This window comes from Rousettus aegyptiacus, unplaced genomic scaffold (assembly GCF_014176215.1).
Source record: "Rousettus aegyptiacus isolate mRouAeg1 unplaced genomic scaffold, mRouAeg1.p scaffold_m13_p_5, whole genome shotgun sequence".
In the NCBI taxonomy this organism is placed as follows: domain Eukaryota; kingdom Metazoa; phylum Chordata; class Mammalia; order Chiroptera; family Pteropodidae; genus Rousettus; species Rousettus aegyptiacus.
In genome coordinates, this window is record NW_023416308.1 from 76,174,518 (window position 1) to 76,192,259 (window position 17,742).

General features: G+C 36.0%; 1 protein-coding gene and 1 pseudogene across 7 annotated transcripts in view; one reads left to right on the forward strand and one right to left on the reverse strand.

Moving 5' to 3' along the window:
* Positions 1 to 17,742, forward strand: part of FAM168A (family with sequence similarity 168 member A) — a 156,957-nt gene that overhangs the window by 60,264 nt on the left and 78,951 nt on the right. The window contains exon 2 of one of the 7 annotated variants that reach the window (XM_016161471.2): positions 13,709 to 13,821. The exons of the other annotated variants lie outside the window; for them this stretch is intronic. The gene's annotated coding sequence lies outside the window, so the exon portion shown is untranslated. The remainder of the gene's footprint in view (positions 1 to 13,708; positions 13,822 to 17,742) is intronic. 7 annotated transcript variants of the gene reach the window in all.
* On the reverse strand, positions 1,536 to 1,654 carry LOC118603717 (annotated as a pseudogene).

Here is a 17,742-nt window from a genome sequence, read left to right on the forward strand (position 1 = left end):
ACCAAATTTAGCTGCAAGTAAACAGGGATTAAGTGAAGCCGTCTGTCCAGTTCTTAGCTCCAAAACATAGGAATTCAGGCTTATTCTCCTCAGGTGGGAGATTGGAGGATTCCTTTCTGAGAAACTAACTTGCAGGCATTTGAGAGCCTCTGCAATAAAAAATTGGCTTGACATTCTCTTGTTACAGTGAAGCCTAGAAGTTAACATGTCCTGCCACAGTATATCTCTGTGTACTTTACTCTTAAATATGAAAGACTGGGCAACGATCACCTGATAATGGAGAAGAACCTCTAATATGAATAACAGAAACCAAAGCAGAGGAAAGGAATCCCACTTCCCTCCCCCCAAAAAAGAGTAGAGGGAAGGGAGAGCACAAGAGAGACAATGTAGAAAGCAAAAGAAAATTTGAAAAATCTCAGATCTGAGAAGATACTGACTAAGTGAAACAGTAATAGGGTCCTATAAAAAGACTACAAGAAATAACTTTGGGACACTTAAAAATATATCAGAAGTGAAGAATAAAAACAAATAAGTAGAAAACAGAGGAAAGAAACGAATTAGAGGATCAGTTTAAGATCTATTTAAATGTAAAGGTTATTTAAATTCAAGTGAATTGATTTAATTATTTTTTATTTTCTTCCCCAGTTTCTCTAGTTTTTTCCCTTTAGATCTCTGGGTCTTGTAGTTAGATGTTAGATCATAGAGTGAATCAAATTGGAATAACGTAATTTCCCAGAATTTAAGTACACATATGTTTAAGTTGAAAACCCCATCAAGTGCTCAGTAAAATGAATAAAGAAATCATCATGAAATCGCAGAACACTGGGTAGAATGAGAATTATTGTAAAAGCTTCCAGAGAGAATTAATAGAACACATGCAAAGGTGTTGGACTTCTTGAAAGCAATATTGGAGGCTAGAGGAAAATGGAGAAATTACCTTACATTCTTGAAAGAAATGATTTCCAACCAAGAATTCTGTACCCAGTCAAAACTAACAAATATGAAGGTAGGGGCAAAAAAGTACATTTTCAGACCTCTCAAAAGATTTCCCATGTATGCTATTTCAGGAAACTTAGTAGTTTTTTATATCATAATGAGGTAGAAAAGAAAGAGGAAGACATGGATCCAGGAAATGGTGGGAATTAAAGAAAGAAGAGTGAGTAGAAATCCCAGGACCACAACTATTGCAGGCAGCCTAGAGACTGAAGAGAGTTACCAGATTGAAACAAGAGGTGGGAGGTCTCCAAGAGAGATGTTTTAAAGAAAAGATGAAATGAATAAATTACTTGACATGTATGACCATATTAAAAGGAACCTTAAAGTTATTTTGGAGAATTTGGAGGTGAATTGGGGGAAGGGATGTTAAAACCAGGCAGATTAAAAAATGAGTCAACTTAATGCTAGAAAAAACTAGAATTCTAGTTGTCCAAAAAAGGCAACATAGTCAATCTGCTATGTGGCTTAACTGAAAATCATAGTAATGTAAACTTTGAATATTAATTTTTAAAAACATTTCATTTTAACTTTTTTCCCCCCACCTATGACACCTGGTCTTCCTAGGTGGTCTCTCATCCAAGTACTAACCAGGCCCAACCCTGCTTAGCTTCCGATATCAGACAAGACTGGGCATGTTCAGGGTGGCATGAACATAGACTAAAAAGAATATTTCATTTTAAATAAATATAGAGTTATAGGAAGTTGCAAAGATAGTACAGGGAGGTCTTATATACCCTTTACCCAGTGTCCCCCAATGGATAGATCTTGTGTAACTGTAGTATGGTATCAAAACCAGGAAAATGACATTTGTACAATGCATGTATCATTCTGTGCCATTTTATCATATGTGTGGATTTATGTAACCTCCCACTACAATCAAGATACAGGCTATTTCATTACTACAAAGATTTCCCTCATGCTACCCCTTTATAGTCATATCACCCTACTACCCCCACTATTCCTGACTCCTGGCAGCCATTAATTTGTTTCTTATCTGTATAAGTTTGTTGTTTTAAGATAAATATAGAATGAAATCATATAGTACGTGAGCTTTTTTCCCCCACTCAGCATAATTCCCTTGTGATCCATCCAAGTGGTCGTGTGTGTTATAATTGTTCATTCTTTTTGATTGCTAAGTAGTGTTTCATGGAATGAGAATATCCTAAATATTAATTTAACAAAAATTGTGATGTAACTATGTTAGTGGAAGAGAAGTATGTATACACGTGTACGGGTGGTTGTAGGGGTGATGATCATGGTGTAAAAGAACATCTTCATAACAGAAAGATGATAGTGACTAAAATTGACTCCTAGAAAAGCCAGTATAAGCGTGTTTTTTGGAAATAGGTAAATACTAGGAGGAAGAGCTGAAAGTTGAAAGTGATTGCCTTGGGAAGCAGAAATCAGGAGTCAGGTAGGGGACTGTTGGTTTTTTGTTATAAGCCTTATACTTATTGTATACATATGAAGTAAAGGGTTATTACCATATGTGGAAATAAGTCAAAGAGAGTTAGGGGCCTAAAGTTTTATAATGAATAAGTAGGGAAGATGACATTCCAGTTCTGACTCTCTGAATCTGACCAATGCCTTTTCTGCTCTACCCTGCCTTGGAATGTTTGCTGGTGATGTTCATACAGCTGAAAGCTAGTGCTCCCAAAACAGCCCTTCCGTATTTTTTATATTGGTTGTTACAGCCTCTGCATCTGGGACACTGCAAAGTGCCTGGCTTAGCAAACAACAGTTCTAATGACCCAATTCCTGAGTAGCTGAAACTGAGGTAATAAATTACCATAAAACTGCTTTCCGAAATGTCAGCTTGGCAGCCATGTTCATTTTCTTTTCTTTTGATGGACTAAGGATAGATCTTTTATAGGAGTTGTATAGACCTGTATTTTTCCCAATTTAAAAATTGTTTGTTGGCCCCTGACAAAATACCCCTAGTCTTGAAAGGGAAGTCACAGTCTCCGTTTAGGAGTCAGAACTCGAATGCAAGATATTGCTTTACTACTTTGTTTTTTCTCCTTTAGCATAGTAGGATTCCTTCCTTTCTCCGCTGCAGTTTCAGCTTCCTTGAGAAGTTTCTCATTGAAATCTTTGTTGAACTCTGGTGTTTCCAAATTTCCTGTGCCCCAGATAGTTCTTTGGATCACTTCTGCAAATGATTTATCTCTCATTCATCATGCATGGGAATTTAATCTGACTAAAGAATTTCATTGTCTAATTTTGGAGAATCATTCTTTGCCCTGTTCTGCTAACCACAAGATTCAAGTCCAGAATGAAGTCCTCAGAATGAATCAGTGGTCTAGTGGTTTACTTCAAATACTAGGTTATCCCTTTCCCACTGTTATTATCATTAAAGCGTTCTCGTCCACAGGCATTAACTGCAAGCTCCCTTGGTTTTCTTCGCTTACTAGTGAGGCTGCTCTATGGATGTTTTATCTAGTTAAAGACTAATTTCCTAGTTCTGAAGATGAAAATAAGAGCTGTCATTTACCACCTGAACAAATGTCATGACTAGATATGAGCAAAAACAAGAGCAAGCTTTATTTTTGTCTCCTGCCACCACTGGGCTCAGTGGTTAGGAAAAAGGGGGAGGGCCCTTACCAGGTTAAGTGCTGATGACCAGAACTGTAGTAGGCATGTCTCAGATCTCTTGACCCTGAGAAGCAGTCCCTTCAGAGTGTTCCATGGGTATTACAACAATAGTACAAAGAATGTAGAGTGCCTCTTATTCAGACTGTCCTGGAGAGGGGACCAAAGGGCTCCTTCTTTTATGATTCCTACTGAGAGTACAGTCAGCATTAATAGGCTAGATTGCACAGGCAGAAAAAGCCACCAATTCTTTCAAATAATAAGACTAAAATTAATACCACATATATTAAAGTAATAGCACTTATATTTCCTGAAACTGTTGTACCACAATAAAATTTTATCAGCTCATTTATAACTTGGAACTTACTAGTTTCAATCAGTGTTAAGAGACTACTTTCTAGACCAAAGGACCTTGTTATAAGGTAGTGTTTGCTGGGAGGTCCCAGGCCTGTCAAGTGGTTTTCTGGGAACTATTGCCAGTAATGATTTTTTCAGCTGATCATTTCAGTTGTCTTTGGGTGAGGGGACAGATGTTTGGCAATAGTATGAAATATGTAAAGCCCACCTCCTTTTCTTTTTTTTTTATCATGAACTTGACATGATAAGAGGACAAGCCTTTGGGGAAGGTGTGTAAGGAGCCCCTTTGGTGTTCTGGATTCAGTAAAGGGGCTGTTTCTTTTTAGACAGGGCATCTTTTGGTGACAGCCTTGATTATTCTCTCCATTTAAGGATTATAGTTTCAGTGGAACATTTTGAGATGACTGCTAAAGAAACTAGGTCAAATCAGGTATGATTCATGAAATGCACCATTAATGAGGCAATGATAAAGTCAGTTCTGTCTTTCTGTGTCTTGAAATTTAAAGAGGTTAATTACAGGAAGACCTTCAAACCATATGTTCCTTTGTCTTGGAAACATTCCTGTTTTTAAATAATGTGCTTGCTATGTGACTACATCTAGTCATACAGTATTCAGCATCAGCACTTACTTGAATTCTTTTGTTGTATATTTGAAGTTATATAGAAAGCTGGTTTTAAATATTTAAATTATAATTTTAAGAGGTGACTCTGTTGATATGCTACATTCACTGATCTATGATTAACCCAACAGCATTGTTTCAAAGTCTGTCTCTGGATTTTGTGCCACTCTTCACCGTATTCACTTTGTTCGGTCCACATTCATTGTCTCAGTTACTCTGAGAGCATGTTGAGTTTTCTGCTTCAATGCATTTGCTCCTGCTATTTTCCCTAAAATGTTTTTCTGCTTCTCCTTCCAACATGGCTAACTACTCCTTTTTCAGGGCTTGTTTAAATGTTACAGCCTTTGAGTGTTCTTTCTTGTCTTGCCTTTCTCAAGCAAATCTCTGTTTGCTGCTTTGTGAGCATCTCTTACACATTGTAATTATAGGATGTATTAGTCTGTCCCACCTGCCTTTCGTCTCCTTCCTCCTCGAGAGCAGCAGTCCCCAACCTTTTTGGCACCAGGGACTGGTGCTCATATGAGAATCTAGTGCCTGATGATCTGAGGTGGAGCTGAGGTGGTGATGCTAGTGCTGGGGAGCGGCTGCAAATACAGATGAAGCTTCTCTCATTTGCCTGCTGCTCAATTCCTGCTGTGTGGCCCCGTTCCTAACAGGCCACGGACTGGTACTGGTCTGTAGCCTAGGTTTGGGGGATCTTTGCTCTAAAGTATAAACTCTGTGAGGACAGGGACAGTGGCTGATTGGTTCATTATTGCATTCCCAGTGCCTGACACGTAGCGGGAATTCATAACAAATATTTGTTGAAGTTTGAATGAATGAAGGAGCCTCTTCTTTCTAGGGAGCATCCAAGAAGACCTTGCAAAAGATGAATAGGCATTTTTGGCGTAGGTTTGGAAGTAACACAGCATTACTTCCACTGTATTCTATTAGTTGGGCTAGTCCAGCTCAGATACATGGGGAGGATAGTTAGGCTCTGCTTCCTAATGGGGGTGTAGCAGTCTTCAGAAAATATAATCTGTCACAAGTGATAATTCCTACCTGGCTACTAGATATCTTCTCTGAGAAATGGATGCAGCTCTATCATAGGCATGTAATATACATAGACACCCCTGGAGTATAGAGAGGCAGGGTTTCAGATCCTGATTCTGATACTAATAATAGAGAAAGAAAACCTATTAAATTTAAGCAGTTACTTCATTCAGGCTTTCAACAAATACATAGACTTACCTTGTTTTATTGCACTTTGTTGTGATTCACAGATTTTTTTTTTAATTGATGGCAAGATCCTCCACTAGCAAAAAGATTGTGACTAGCTTTATTGTGTTATTTTATGGTGGTGGTCTGGAACCAAACCCATAGTATCTCCAAGGTATGCCTGTATTTTGATTACCACTGTGTACCAAGACTTGGACATTATATTATTAGAGAAGGCAGTAGGAAACCAGACAGCCTTTGTTCTTGCCCCCAAAGCATGCAATCGATAAATGAAATCAATGGGGACTCCCCACTCTTTCCCTTACATGCATTGCCCCTTTTTTTAAGGACTTTTTCTTAGAGCATTTTAGGTTTACAACAAAATTGAGAGGGAGGTACAGAGATTTCCCATATATTCCTGCCCTGACACGTGCATAGTCTCTCCCATTATCAATATCATTCACCAGAATAGTACATTTCTTACCAAGGATGAACTTACATTGAAAAATCATGATCACTTAAAGTCCATAGTTTACCTTAGGGTTCACTCTTGGTGAATTTGGACAAATATATAATGACATATATACATCATTATAATATCATACAGAGTATTTAATTGCCCTAAAAGTCCTCTGGCCCCTTCCCACTTCAACCACTGATCTTTTCATTGTCTCCATAGTTTTGCTTTTTCCATAACGTCATATAGTTGAAATCGTACAGTATGTAGCCGTATAAGGTGAGCTTATTTCACTCAGTAATATGCATTTAAGATTCCTCTATGTATTTTCATGGCTTGATGGCTCATTTCTTTTTAGCGCTGAATAATATTCCATTGTCTAGATGTGCTACAGTTTATCCATTCATTCAGTGAAGGACATTTTGGTTGCTTCAAAGTTTTGGCAATTATGAATAAAGTTGCTATAAACATTCTTGTGCAGGCTTTTGTGTGGATAGTTTTTAGCGCCTTTAAGTATAATTGCTGGATCAGATGTTAGAATGTTTAGTTTTAGTAAGAAATGGCCAAACTGCTTTCCAAAGTGGCTGTACCATTTTGCATTCCCAGCAACAATGTATGAGAGCTCCTTGTGCTTCACATCCTTGTCAGCATTTATGTTTGTCAGTATTCCCGATTTTGGCCATTCTTAAAGATGTATGTATAGTGGTCTCATTGTTTTACTTTGCGTTTCCCCTATAATGTGATATGCAACATCTTTTCATATGCTTATTTTCCATCTGTGTATCTTCCTTAGTCAGGTGTCTGTTAAGGTCTTTGGTCCATTTTTTTTAATTGGATTGTTTTGTTATTGGTGAGTTTTAAGAGTTCTTTCTATATTAAACAGGCGTGTCTTTTGCAAATATTTTCTCCCAATCTGACATATCTTCTAACTAATTCTTTTGGTATTATCTTTTGCAGAGCAGAAGTTTTTAATTTAAATGAAGTCCAGCTTTTCATTTATTTTTTCATGGATCATGTATTTGGTGTTATATCTGAAAAGTCATGACTGTATCCATGGTCACTTAGGTTTTCTCTTCTAGGAGTTTTGTAGTCTTGTGTTTTACATGTGATCCATTTTGTGATCTGTTGTGATCTATTTTGAGTTAATTTTTGTGAAAGGTGTAAGGCCTGTGTCTAAATTCATTTTTTTTGCATGTGGATTTCTGGTTGTTCCAGCACTGCTTGTTGAAGAGGCTGTCTTTGCTCCACTGTATTACCTTTGCTCCTGCATCAGAGATCAGTTGTCTCTATTTATATGAGTCTATTTCTAGTCTCCCTATTCTGTTCCATCGATCTATTTGTCTTTTCTTTCACCATTACCATACTGTTTTGATTACTGTAGCTTTATGGTAAGTCTTGAAGTTGGGTAGTGTTAGTCCTCCAATTTTGTTCTTCTCTTTCAATATTTTGTTGACCATTGTGGATCTTTTGCATCTCCATATAAACTTTAGAGTCATCTTATCAATATCTATAAAATAACTTGCTGCAATTTTTATCGGGATTGTATTGAATATATAGATCAAGTTGGGAACAACTGACATGTTAACAGTATTGAGTTTTAATATTCCTAAACATGGAATATCTTCCTGTTTATTTAGTTCTTGTATTTCATTCATCAGAGTTTTGTAGTATTCCTTATATGGATCTTGTACAAATTTTGTTATATACCTAAGTATTTCATTTTTAGGGGGTGCTACTGTAAATGGTATTGTGTTTTTCATTTCAAATCCCACTTGTTTATTGTTAATATATAGAAAGGTAATTGACTTTGTAATTTACCTTGTATACTGTGACTTTGTTATAAGTGCTTACTAGTTTCAGGAATTCTTTTGTCAGTTCTTTTGGATTTTCTAATTGGATAAATATTTCATCTGTGAACAAAGACATGTTCATGTCTTCTTTCTCAGTCTATTTGCCTCTTATTTTCTTACCTTATTGCATTAGCAAGCACTTTCAGTATAGTATTGAAAAGCAGTAGTGAGAGGAGGACATCCTTGCTTTGTACCTGATCTTATTGGGGAAAATTCAAGTTTATCATCATTAAGTATGATGTTAGCTGTAGGTTTTTTGTAGTCTTTCTCCAGTTGAAAGTTCCCCTCTTCCTAGTTTACTAAGGATTTTTATCATGAATGGGTGTAATATTTTGTCACATGTTTTTTCTGCATTTGTTGATATGATTGTGTGATTTTTCTTCTTTGGTCTGTTGATGTGACAGATTACAATGATTGTTTTTTGAACATTGAACCAGCCTTGTGTACCTGGGATGGATCCCACTGGGCCATGGTGCATAATTCTTTTTATACATTTTTAGATGCAGTTTGCTAATATTTTGTTGAGGATTTTTGCATCTGTGTTCATGAGTGATACCGGCCTGTAGTTTTCTTGTAATGTCTTTGTTCGGTTTTGATATTAGGGTAATATGCTGGACTCATAGAATGAGTTAGGAAATATTCTTTTTGTTTCTATCCTCTGAAAGAGATTGTAAAGAATTAATATAATTTCTTCCTTAAATGTTTGGTAGACTTCACCAATGAACCCATTTGGACTTGGTGCTTTCTGTTTTTAGAAGATTATTACTTACTGATTCAATTTTTAAAATAGATATAGATCTATTCATATCATCCATTTCATGTATGTTTTGTTAGATGGTGTCTTTCAAGGAATTGGTCTATTTCATCTAGAATTGTTTATAGTATTCCTTCATCATTCTTTTAATTTCCATGGGATGAACATCTGTAGTGATGTTTCTCTTTCATGTCTGATATTAGTAGTTTGTATCTTTTCTCTTTTTTTTCTTAGACTGGCTAGAGGGTTACTGATTTTATTGATCTTCAAAAACTAGCTTTTGATTCTGTTGATTTTCTATGTTGATTTTCTGTTTTCAAATCTCAGTGATTTCTGCTCTGATTCTTATAATTTTTCCTCTGCTTATTTTGACTTTAATTTGCTCTTCTTTTTCTGGTTTCCTAAGGCCCAGTGCCTTTTTTTAGAGGCATTTGCTATTAAGTTGTGACACATGCTGAAAGAAATTATAATTCACCCCAGCATGAATGTCTTCTGCTTCCTAGCTTATGTTGAAAAGGTACAAAATCTGCCTTCATTTTAAAAAAATACTCAAGGTCATATCAGATATTTCAAAAAGTAATTGACAACCCTGAACCAAGACCAGGGTTTTGTAGTATAAGAGACACTTCTAAGTAGTTGTTTTTCCTTGATCTCACTGAAGGACAGAAATATTTATTTCTGTGTTTAAGAGTGTAACTTCAGAGAAATAACAGGCAAGTACAACCCATCATAACATAAAGGATCCCCCTCTCCCCCCTACCTTAAATAAACACTGTCCTTTAACTCTTTATATATAACATCTATTTCTGTTTGGTTTAGAAATTTGTAAATTGGAATAGCAAAAAGAACAATAACCTCTAGCAGTCAGGTGACCTGGATTCTAGACTAGCCACATGAAGTGTGAGGGTTGGGGCTGGGGAGAGATTGTTTACTACTGGTTGCTTGAAAAAAAGTATGTAGACTCTCTGACCTTGAAGTTACCTTTCAGTATACGTTTTCTGTGACCACATGCTCTTGCCTCTGCTAAGCTCCCAGAGCAATTTGTATTCAAAACAAATTTTTATTATACTTGTAATTATTTGTTCCATATCTGTTTTCCCATTAGATAGTAAATTCATAAAGGCCGTGGTCATGTCAGTCTCATTCATTGCCAGGCACATAGAAAGCACTTAATAAACATTTTTGGATGAATGCATGAAGGGTTTTCTACCATGCAGATGTTCTTTAAAGTACTAGAGGCCTGTTTATTTATAGACTGAACATTTACTGCTTCGATACTGACTTAGAAGCAAGTTGCTGATGATCTTTGACCTGGAGGCACTCAAAAATCTATTAGAGGAGAAGGACATAGGGAAAAAATTATAATACAAGTTTGTATGAAATTCTTCAGAAACCTAGAGAAGGGGGTGAGGGATCTGCATTTAAAAGTAAAACTTAATTGGGTTTAAAGTTTGAAGTATAATTTATTGGAAATGTAATAGTATTTAATTCCAGTGGTAATTTAAAAATTGAAAATTAAGTTTATTCTGTCATAATATAGGAATAGAGGACAATCTCAAAGATATTCATTTTGAGATAAATGTTAACTATCAATTTCAGTTTATCAGGCATTTTCTCAATCATTTATCAAACCATTTATTCCTTATTTAATTTTTTTAACAATCCAGTAAGGTAAGTGGCACTATTCCCCATTTTATTGAGGAAATTGAGATCAGGGAGGTTAAACAACTTTCTTGAGGTAAGACAGCTGGTAAAGGACAGAGGCAGGACACATTTACTTCCTTTGGCTACAAGTTCAGAGCTCTTTGTATTATAGGTTCATTTTATAGAGCTCTGTGATGTTCCTTTAAAGGGCCGGAATTCCTGATGCTATTCAGCTTTCCAAGAGGCTTCTAATTCTTAGAACTCAGCCAAAATGCCAACTTTCATGATGCCTTTTCTGTAAAAAGTGATTTCTTTAGCCTAATTTCTTCTGTGGCATTTTATTAATATTCTTCTAGCAGTTTTACTTTTTTTTCTTTATGTCATAGCTATGTGTGTTCAGTTTTTATTGTTCTACTTTCAAACCTCTCTTGAGGTCAAGAGAGTTCTGGATATTTTGGTATTAATCAGCATGTGTTCAATGAGTCCTTTGTTAGTTCATGAGATTTTATAATTAATTTATCATGAGCGATTATAGTTTTTTATACCTTCATTAGAATTCTTTTGTTAATTGAATAGATTGAGAATGACACTTTATTTTTCTTTTATTAATTTTTAGATAGATGTTTTGTTTGGTTTATAAGAACTAATGTACTGTTGACATGTTACTCTTTCCTGGAGTAAATGCCTTAAGAAATTTTAGGCACTGTAATTGGTCAGGGGGAGCTATTTTGAGGCAGAGCGAATTATGGTACTGCTTCATCACACCTGGAAGTGGTGAAGGTACTCTTCTCCTCCTGATTTATAGGTAGATGTAGATTAAGCTCTGGTGACTTGTATTCATCTTTCTTTGATAAGGAGCTTTACCTTACCAAATTCTTGTGACGATCAAATGTAGTAGTGCATAGGAGGTCATTTGGATATTTAAAGTGCTATGCTGATAAGAATATGGGCTTTTTCTGCACCCAGAGAAATAAGTAACTGTTCTTTCTGAATTAGTTAAAGCACAATTCTTTCTCTAAGCATAATGCCTGCTTTTGGCAACATTGACTCCTATTAGAATAATTTCTCAGCCAACTGTTATTTTTATTCCAAAAGGCAGGTTGCACTATACCAGGCACTTTTACATATTTTGTTTAATTATCGTAACAACTCTTGAGGGTACACTGTTTCTCCTCTCATTTAAAAATGAGTAAATCAAGGACCATTGAGTCAAATAACTTAGCTAAAATAATAAGTGGCAGAGTAGAGATCTGATTTCATATATTCCGGGTTCATTTCTTGATAACACGTAGTCAGGACAGGCAGAACTATGCTGTGGTAACAAATTGCCCACAAGATTTCAGTGGTTTAATATAATGAAAATTTGTTGAATTCTTGCTCATGTGAATTCCCATGTGAGCCTGGTGACTCTAGAGGGAAGTTATCCTTCAAGAGGTGATGACTAGGGTATTTATGCTACTTTAGTCTTGTGGTGCCACCATCTCAATATGAGACTTCCAGGGTGCCTTTGCAGAAGGAGAGTGAGAGCTGGAGGGTTATATATTAACTCTTGAATATTTCTGCTTCAAAGAGAGATGTGTCACTTTGTTCACAGACCGTTAGCACTGCCTAACTTTTAAGAAGGCTGAGAACTGTGGGGGAACTCATAGATATCCAGTGAATAGTAACTATCTCTGCCAGACCACTTTGTAACAGATGCTTCCCCAGGGAAATTATTTTTGCATAGTTTTTGTTTCCTTCTTGCTTACATCAGAGGTAGTTTGTTAACATGTCCGGGCCACATTTTATACTGCAAATACCTTGGGGTCAGGAATTAAATTAATAAATGGGCTTATTTTTCAGTTCAATTCAATTAAATGTTATTGAACACCTGAAATTCCAGGCCTTGTTTTCTTTCCAATATTTATAGGCTCCGTCTGTCTATGTTTTTCTGTACCTACCTACCTACCTACATTATATGTGAAAAATAACTAGATAATACTAGATTTTAAGTTTCTCCAGGGCAATATACAATAGTGGTTAAAAACACTGATTTTAAGGGTTAGAATTCTGGTCTACCACTTCCTAACTGACTTTCTGCAAGTGTGTGTGTGTGTGTGTGTGTGTAACAGCTTTATTAGGATGTAATTCATATGCCATAAAATCCACCCTTTTAAAGTATACCCAGACTTGTGCAACTACCTCCTCTATCTCATTTTTGAATATTTTCATTATCCCAAAAGAAACTTTATACTTCTCATTCTCCCCTCCCCTCAGCCCCTGGCAAACACTAAAGTGCTTTTTTCTTTATGGATATGCCTGTTCTGGACTTGGGCAGGTTATTAACAGCTTTATTAGGATGTCATTCATATGCCATAAAATCTGAGGCACCTTTCTGTGCCTCAGTTTTCTCATCAACAAAGTGGGGACAATAATACCTACTTCATCAGGTAAGTGTGACATGGAAGTAGGAAAAGAGTTAAAACATTTAGAATTATGTCGAAATATTGTAAATTATATTTGTTATGTTTTATTATTATGTTCAACATTATCATGATCATTATTTTCTTATAGCAGCAAGGATAGGACTAGACACGTTTATTCAATTTCCTAAAGCCCCTACTGTGTGCCAGGTACTATCTTAGGGGATCTCGCCTTCTTGTCCAGCCTTCTTTCTAGTGAACTGTAAGTGGATTAGTATTATTTTGACAAAGAAAAAACAATTCAGACAGAGCCAAGCTCCAGAGGCAGTGAGGATTGATTGCACTTAGAGAGAAGCAACTAGTCTGATGCGGCCAAAGCACAGGTTGAATTAAAAGAAAGGAAATGGGAGAAGGCAGTGAGAAACACTGTGTTGGGGGGAAGGTTAACAAGGTTTGGAACCAAAGGGGATTGGTCATTTTAATGTGGGCTTTTTATAGAAAGCCTCCCGGAGTTGGGATCCTTGAGCTGGGTCTGAAGGATGGTTAGGATTTGAATTTACAGGTATGGCAAAAGTTTTGTGGAGAAAAGTGAGCACACACATCTCTTCCTTTTTACACAAAGTTGAAAAACCAAGTACCTGTTTAATGTGCCTACAGCATTATTGAGGAGAGGGGAGTGCTGGAGAATAGAGGTTGGGGACAGGTTTTGAAAAGCCTAGAATTCTAGATTTGAGAATTTAATTTTTATTTCCATGAATAAGGTCTCTTTTCAAAGATTAGTTATAGGAATCTTGGACAACAGCTGGGTAATGAGCTCTCTGCTTTTTTACCCTTTACAGATTGGGGCTTTGTTTTAGACATTTCACTTTGATAAACTTACCAAACACAGCTCTGGCTATTCTTGAGGAGCCTCAGAGGTCTATGACATGTTGGAATTTCCTACTTTCCTGAGGTAAGCATTTGAAAAACATTTGATGAGATGGTGGTGGATGGGTGAGTTACTTAGCTAAGGAATGTCTCCCACTTACAGTTAGTAGCACTTGTAAATTTGGGAGTTCTTAAGCCATCTCTAGAGATTTGTCTACAAATGATAAAGCTTTTAATATATTCCCTTCTTACACACTTAATACTCAAATCCACAATCAGCATAGCCCTGGGTTCTAGTCCCAGATCTACTCCTTGACTTGTCTCTGTAGCCACGAATAAGCATCTCTTCCCTAGTTCTTGCATCCATAATAACAATAATGCTGGACTGGTTACTCTCTGAAGACTCTTCTGGTTCTAATATTTTAAGACTCTGTATATGGAACAAAAATCAGCCTTTTCTTTGACATTATTCATGTACACACATCATAATGCATAAAGCATAGTTATATCACAGTGATTATACATATGCTGGCCTATTCAACATATGCTCATGAAACATTTCCCATTGGTGCTCATGTTACACTGACTTTTTGAGTATTTTTCTTGTGTCCTGGCCTTTTTATGTCCTCTGCTGCCTTCATGTTCTAGCTGTGCCTTCTGTCATCATGCAGAGCAAGCCATAGACCAAGGACATCACTGTGTTCTGGTAGTATCAGGAAAAACAAGACACTAAAAAACAGCCAGCTGCTTCATTTAAACTGGCTTTCCTGTCAACTACAGATTATCTATTACTATATCCTTCAAGGCTCAAAGGAAGAAACATGGCAGTTTTGCCCCAATTTGGTGGGAAAACCCCATACCTCACCTTTCCTGTCAGTTGCAAGTGCATATTTCGCATTTCCACTCCTGCTTTATAGCAGTATTAAAGATGTTTGAAAGGAAACCAGAAATGCATAAAAGAGAGCTAGCTATAAGGAACTTTATTTAGAAAATTGTTGTTTAAGACTACTGTCTGTAGACATGTTTTTTCCTCATTTTTATTAATTTGCTCCATAGTTTTGGATATGAGTAATAGTAATAAGCATTCCAAACTATTCATAGCACTTTAAACTTCAGAGCCATTTTCCCCTTACATATCACATTTTCATAAACAACCTGGTGCTTACTATGAATAGTTACTTTTTGTTGAATACTTACTATGTATCTAACATTATGTTGAGTGCTTTACATATATTATTTCATTTAACTTTTATATCAGCTGTAAAAGTGATATTATTACCATTTAGAGCAGATGAGGACACTAAGACCCAAAGAAATTAAGTAAGGCACCCAAGGTCACATAGTTACTATGTGATGGAACTAGGATTTAAATCTAACCAACAGTGCTTGGCTCCACAGCTGATTATGTTAATATCTGTGCTTAACTGGCTCTCTGTGAGGTATAGCATTGTACATTTACAGATGAGCAAACTGACTAGAGATGTCATAACTTGCCAGTACTCACATGGCATATATCTGGTAGATATAGGACCCGAATTTTGATAATTTGATTTAGACTGTCCCAGCCGGTGTTCAGTCATTTTTTTTTTTTTTTTTACTTTTTATATATTGATGAGATGAATCACTTTACATTCTTTTGGGTTAGTCTTGGAATGGATTATAAGTAAATTATATAAAAGTCTTACTGGAGATACAAAGAAAAATAAGATGCGTCTAATCTCAAGAAACTAATGGTTAGTTGTAAGAAAAAGACACACAGAATTAGAGGTGCTCCCATCAATTAGTAACTGGGGGAAAAATCCTAAATGAGTAGTCCAGGCTATGAGTGATTTTAAAAAGAAAAATATATGTGTGAGCTATGATTTAATAGAGGTTTTTGGGGGGGGATGAAGGGGTGTAGTATACACTAATAAAAGATCCACAGCCCTCTTAAATGTGATTAGGAAAAAAACTACAGAATTTTGGAGCAAGGCTTTGTTTTTAGTAGGAATACAATTCTGAAATGTTTATATATGTAAATAGGAAAAGCAATATATGTGAAACTGTAATGAATTTATAATTTAGTATATTTGTGTTTTCAGTGCCTGAAATTATAAATGTTTATTGAATGAATGAATTTTGTGCCTGAGTCTGAAGGTGCAGGGGTACTGTATTGTTTTTATGATGTAATTGGTACAAAGGGTGGCAGATAGAACCTTTAAAGAATTTTTAATCTAGCTTCTTCTAACTGTTGAGGGAAGTGGGTCCCTGAGAGTGGAAGTGGCTTTTCTAATAAGTTGTAGAGGAAGACTAAAATCCATTGTGCGTGGCAGCACTAATGGTTTTCTTGAATAAATTACCAGTATTTTCACAAAGATTTCATGAGGACAGATAAACAGAAATAACATTGTTGAAAGTATTTTGAATCACTGACTTTACAGATAAAGTGAGGATATGAAAGTTTGGTTTTTTTTCCTCCTTATTTCTATAGATCTTGTGTACCAAGTTTAGATTAGAAAGGTTTGGTAGGTTGAGCCTAATTTTGATCATAGTTTTCCCACAGTGCACATCTAACAAAGCTTTTTTCCTCAAAGGCCTGGTTGGAAGGAGTAACCTTTATTTCTGATGTATAATTTACCTCTCTTTCCTGGTGTTTTAACCTTGTTGGTCTTGATAAATGCCTGTTTTCTATGCACAGGATGTATTTAACATTGGGATCCTGGTGTGGAGCTGCTTAGGAAGCAGTGGGTGAAAGTACTCAGGGCAAGTTAATAGCATGCACCTTTTTTTTAACCTTTAATTATTTTTTTTAATTACAGTTGACATTCAGTATTATTTTATATTAGTTTCAGGTATAAAGCCTAGTGGTTAGACATATAATTTATGTAGTGATCCCGCAATAAGTCTAGTACCCATCTGACACCATACGTAGTTATTACAATATTGACTATACTCCCTGTACTATACTTTACATCCCCATAACTATTTTGTAACTACCAATTGTACTTCTTACTCCCTCACACTTTTTTCTCAGCCCCTCAACCCCCTTCCCATCTGGCAACTATCAGTTTGTTCTCTGTATCCATGAGTTTTTTTTCTGTTTTGTTTGTTTTTATTGTTCTTTAGATTCTACATATAAATGAAATCATGTGGTATTTGTCTTTCTATGTCTGACTTATTTAGTGTAATACTGTCTGGGTCCATCCCACTTGTCACATATGGTAAGATTTCATTCGTTTTATGGCCAAGTAATATTCCATTGTACCACATCTTCTTTATCCAGTCGTCTACTGATGGGCACTTTGGTTGCTTCCATACCTTGGCTATTATAAGTAATGTTGTAGTAAACATAGGAATACATACAGCTTTTCAAATTAGTGTATTGGATTTTTTGGAATAAATACCAAGAAGTGAAATTGCTGGATCATAAGGTAGTTCTATTTTTAATTTTTTGAGGAACTTCCATACTGTTTTTCATACTGGCTATACCATTTTGCAATTCCACCAACAGTACATAACTTTTTGCTATATCCTCACCACACCTGGTTGTTGATTTATTAGCGATAGTCCTTCCGACAGGTATGAGATGGTATCTCATTGTGGTTTCATTTGCATTTCTCTGATTAGTAACTTTGAGCATCTTTTCATATGTCTATTGGCTATCTGTATGTCCTCTTTGGAGAATTGTCCTCTTCAGGTCCTCTGCCCATTTTTTAATAGGATGGTTTTTTTTGATGTTAAGTCGTGTGAGTTCTTTATACATTTTGGATGTTACGTCCTTACCGGATGTATCGTTGGTAAATATCTTCTCCCATTCAGTAGGTTGTCTTTTCATTTTGTTGATAGTTTCCTTCATCGTGCAAAACCTTTTTAGTTTGATGTACTCCCATTTGTTTGTTTGTTTGTTTTTTTCTCTTTGGTTTCCTTGCTTGAGGAGATATATCAACAAAAATGTTAAGAATAATATCAGAGAGTTTACTGCCTGTGTTTTCTTCTAGGAGTTTTATGGTTTCAGATCTTATATTTA